This window comes from Branchiostoma floridae, chromosome 7 (genome assembly GCF_000003815.2).
Source record: "Branchiostoma floridae strain S238N-H82 chromosome 7, Bfl_VNyyK, whole genome shotgun sequence".
Taxonomy (NCBI): Eukaryota; Metazoa; Chordata; class Leptocardii; order Amphioxiformes; family Branchiostomatidae; genus Branchiostoma; species Branchiostoma floridae.
The window spans coordinates 6,658,106-6,663,706 of record NC_049985.1 but is presented as its reverse complement, the minus strand read 5'-3'; positions in this window follow the sequence as shown (position 1 = coordinate 6,663,706).

Here is a 5,601-nt window from a genome sequence, read left to right as displayed (position 1 = left end):
ACCCTCTACATCATAAGATGAAAAAATAGCTAACTTCGTCGCCTATTTTGGGGCATCATTCCTAGCACTACTTTATTTATAGAGGTTCTATAGCCTTTTGAGGAAAAAGACGTGGCGGGTTGTTCATCCACCGTTACCTCTCGATTCCGTGCTCACTAGCCCAGGCTTTTGTTGTATCCAGTAAGTACCCAAAGAGTGTCACGTTGTTAAGGCCTTCATCAATTATGTTCCGATACAAAGAATACGTAGCGTAAGCATACTTTTGATGTATTATTCTGCCACCTTACAATCAATTTGTAATCTCTGTTGCATAGATATTTTGAGTGATATATGTTGTGTTTGGTCTTTGGTCCGCTGTATTGCAATATATCAGACGGGATGGTAACAAAGAACATGTTTGCAATTGACGACACTCACTGGCAAACTTTGTAACCTTTGTCAAACAAAACGGTTTGTCTCGATCGATTGCGTATTTTATCATGCCAGGTCGAGGTCCGTCATTTGTACCTGTCAAGCAATGGCCCTGTGTGTGTGTGTTTGTGTGTGTGTGTTTGTGTGTGTGTTTGTGTGTGTGTGCGTGTGTGTGTGTGTGTGTGTGTGTGTGTGTGTGTGTGTGTGTGTGTGTGTGTGAGGGGTGGATTGTTCTTGTATGGTATGGAGGGTGTGGTCACATTTTTGATATGTCTGAATTTGTTTGGATGGAGGTGGGGGTGGGGGGTTCTATTTTCATAATTCGCGGGCTTTCAGCTCCTCGTTGTACAAGGGGTAGAACTTCCTGCCCGCCACCCTGCAGCTGGGTAGTGGCGAGTTAGCGCTGGTCAGGCGCCAGCCAATCAGATACTGCGCCTTATGTTGTTGGAGGAGACCGTAGATAACGACGTGATTGCTTGCTGCTGGCCAGCACTAACGCGGTGGGAAGGACAGATGTCAGCTGAGCTAGCAGGCCGGTGCGACAAGGACGTTGCTAGCTAGATGTACACAATAGGCGGGCCTTGCATGAGAGTGGACTTTTGCCATGATTGATTATGGGCAATTCTTTCTTAGACCGGATCTAAGCATCCTAGCAAGTCGCAGATCAAGTATCGCTGTAAGTTACACAACTTTGTGAAATTACACAATCACGTACCAAACGTTACGTTGCCGCGTCCCTTTATGCTATCTACTGATTTACTAATGCTGCACGCAGCGAGGACATAGAAGAAACGGCGGCCACCTCTCTCTGAAGGCTAAAATATATCACCGTACGCAATGGTAGGATTATGTCTAATGGAAGGATTCAACGGAGCTATCCCTTATCTATGGTCTTTTCCGGCAGGCAGATTTGCAGCCGCGTCAATAGACAGATCCTGTTGCAGCGTGTAGGGCTTTAATCTGGTCTGCAGCAGGAAATCCTGTTTGTAAGTGCACAAAATCAATGTTCGGAGCAGGGCAGAGGCGCGACGTAAAAAAGGGTAGTTGTACTGTGCGTAGTTTTCACCTTATACTCACAGCAATTCAGTTTCGCGTAAAAAAATCTATAAAGATCAAATGCCTGTATCCTTGTCTATCCGCTATATCCGGTCCATTCCATGTGATTGAAGGACAGGGACACTGAGTACCGCTGCTTTGTGGTCCCCTTCTCTGTTATACTGAATGTCTGGTGTACTGAGGACCCCGTGGTCTTGTTCAGGAAACTAAGTGTCTGGTGTGGTAATAAGTACCGTTTCTCTGTGGCCCTTTCCATTGTACTGAATGTGGGGGTCTTTGTACTGAATGTCTCGTTTGTGAGAACCGCTTCTCTATTGTCCTGCCCATGGTACTGAATGGCTGGTGTAGTAAGTACCACTTCATAGTGATCCGGTCGGGACAATGAGCGAGGTGGACTCGACTTGACAAGTAAGCAAGTTTACAGTACTAAATACCAGGTGTATCAAGTACCACTCCCCTGTGGTCCTGTCCACGATTCTGAATAATATCTTGTGTACAGGGTACCGATTCTCTGAGGCCCTGTCCATGGTACTAAATGTTTGGTGTATACTTAATAATGCCTTCCCCAGATCACTTGGAGTAACCCATATAAACAGTTGATTCATGTTACTTCGATTTGGAAGAAGTACATCATTTGTCCTCGATATAGATAATGTATCACAGATTCCCAAATGACAGGTTTCTCCATGAAAATAATGCCCCTGGAAATGACTCATTTCTTTTTATTGCTTAGGTACTTAGGTATGTGACCCGAAGGCCAAAGAAACGGGATAGGCACCGATAAATAACCATATGGTTTGGGAAGAATTTTAACTCTAGCCTAATTAATGACGACTGATAAACGCCACAGATAAAGTATCTATGACTACACGGCACATAATCATTTCATAATCAAACGCGAAAATGAGACATCTCTGAATAAAAAGCTTCATTTGGATCAAGCGAACACCTTTAAACTCACAGGTAAATGCCAGGGATTGAAATCAGTCTTACTCTAAACATAGGCATCGCCAAAAAATCCCACAAAATTTAAACAAACATGCTTTGCATTTGGAAGGTCGTGGGCTCAAGTCGCGACCGGGCCATACTAATAAGAGAGAGAAGTGTTCACTTCAAGCCCCATCATATTGCGTTATTTGTATTTCTGCGAGTCTCCAAAGACCAATGCCCAATCGACCTACTTATGAAGCAATTTTTGCCGCTTGGGACCAGTTGAGCGAATCACTACAAATAAAACAGCTTAACCTGTCAGGGATGGCATCAAGGTTCGGGGTCAAATTCATCAAGGGGTCGGCAGGGTCATGGAGATAGATAAGTACTCATGATTGCATCATCCACAAGTTGGGTGTACCTTCTATTTATAACCTTATCAAGGCGGCCCCTTTCAAGGTTAATTCGTTTGTAATCCCCCCAGATGTAATACAGTCTGTAATACGTGCAATGGTTTGATAATCTAACGATAATGAAAGCATCAGCTGCAGTATGAGATGGCGATTAGCAAAGTCTGAACGAATACCCCATTCTCTTATACAGTTTGCAGGAGATACAGACTACACATAAATTTCGCTACGTTAGTATTACCAAAGTCTGCCAAATATTCATCCAAAACAAGACACGTACCCCAACCCAAACAACTCAACTTCTGCATCTTTCTACGAGTCTGACTCTAGTATTTAATTGAAATCAGGGAGTCAGTTTTACTGGCAAGTCTCGTGTATATTGACTGTCTACATAACTTTGACTGAGGTATAGTCTCAAACCAAAGGGTATGGACTCTGAAATGGTTGTTACTTGTCTTTTTATGGTAATTACACAGTTGTGTATTCAATATAGCATGAAAAGATTTTATAACTGTGCTGCTTTGTGTATGGATTATATGTCTAGAGTAGATTTACAGCAAGACGTTCTCACTGGCCTTTGTGAAATACACCGGATGACTGAATGAAGGCACTATGAAAGGATGCAGTTGGCCAACGATTTCCATATATCATAAGTACAGCTTACACTAATTACGCCGCTGATGGTCTTAAATGGATGCTTAATAAGCACTTAATCCACGAAGGTACACCCATTAGCCGTGTCGCTGTGTGATTGGTGCAGTAAGATAATCTTCCTGACGATTTGAAAGAGTTATCACCAGCAAGACATCTGGCAAACAGTATGTTTAGAGCTGTACTGCCAGTAGGTGACTGGATTTGGAAAACTTAACGGCTAGCTTGTGAAAGTCTTGGATGCCTACAAATTAGAGTGTTATTTGTTGTCTGTATTATATATGGTAGCAGAGGGCTTTTGACTGAAGTTTACAAATGATTTTCTGGCTATATAGTACCAGTAAATTGTATTATTGGGTGGTTATTTTTCTCTTCAGTCAAGTTGAAACGACTGACCTGCCAGTTTCGGTAGTAATTTACTACCTTCCTCAGGGTTATAATGATTGGCTACCTCCCAACGCTTCAGCTATGAACCAAGATAGAGGGGAACAAAGTTTAGTCACTAACTGTTTTCTTCCAGTTGAAACGCCACCTGGCAGTGGAAAGTAGATGTAGTCATTAGTACCTGAGGAAGGCCGTAGCATAACCATCAAAATGGTGTAAACCATTTTGGTTGTACAACAAAATCATTTTTATCAAAATGTTAGATACAAATCTGACAAAGCTAGTCAAATAGTTGTATTATTTTCCCTTTTTCATAGATTTCTTTATACCGAAGTGCACGTCATCAAATCACCATTTATACATTATCCACATTTATGTAAATACATTTACAACTAAGGCATTCTAATTGCTGAACAGCCAAGCAAGATTACACCCTATCTAAAACCTTGTTATAGGCGATATGAGTAAATTTGAGTCTCAATCCTTCACGGTGATGCAATGAAAGCGTCTTTAATGTTTAATAAAGCGAGTGCAGCGACTGTGAAGACATATTAGTCCCACAGCATGATTAATACCAATAAGCAAATATTTAAAAGCATTCGTTGTAACAGAGCTTGAATGATCGCCTTTTAATCTGTCTGGCACTGTGTGAACTCTTTCGTACGAAGTTAACATCCTGCCAGCTGCCTAGGGAAGCATACTCTGCAGCTTCGTTGAATATTAAGACATTCATATTCTATAAAGCAGGATTATAACGTCTCCCACTATGTGCATAAAGCGCCGTCCGGTATAATCATTTAAGCGCGCTTTAATTTCCTTAGAGAGCTGACTATATAAACGGGGTGGAACGTATTGACTTTTTGTATTAAGTTATCTTCAAGTGCGCAGAGATTTGAATTTATCATCAAGGTCTTGTCATCTGAGAATATAATTGAAGGATTATTCACGCTATGAGGACGGATAGTTTCCTGTGATGTCGTTCATCAGCATATCGAGCCATGATAACCCGACTAATCTTCCAAAACTCCCAATTATTTCTACTTACGGCGTTGGTAACGTTATAGAACGAGAGACAGATATGCGTACTATTGCCTGAGGACTTCGCAGCTAGCTTCAGCATCAGAACATTCAGCTGTGTATTGCCATCGACACGTTGGCGGCACTCAGATAATGACTGCGTAGACTTGGTCCCTATTGTGTTGTCAATGAGTGCTTCGCACCTCTTGACTCCTTTTGAAAAATCGTTCGCGACGCAGCAGTCAAGCGACTACCCGACTACTCACTGGATGAATGACATGGTTCATTGCGACTTCATCACGTCCAAGGTCAATGTCTTTATTCTTTCATGACATGGAATTTCAATATGAGAATGTCCGATATGATATGTGGCCGACCTTTAGCTCACATATTGATTATGGGTCTATGAGGCGCCCAGGTGACGAAGACCTTCATGCCTCTCTTCTTTTACTCAAGAACATTATTGGTCAGCAGTTCGAGGGAAAACTTAGAGTTGTATTGGTCTCAAGTGTACGGACAAGGACATGACCGCAGCGACCTGTAGACATCAAACTTCTAAGTTGCTGATGTGTCTTAAGTTGAGTCCGTCTGAAGTTTTTCAACTTAGCCATGCTACAAGGTTATCCCTACAATGCAGTCACTGGACACTGGCTAAAGAAAACAGAAGTAAAGAAATATCAAAAGGGAGAAAGAGAAAGAAACCGACACATTTGTGACCTTTGACCATCACTTGAAAACCACC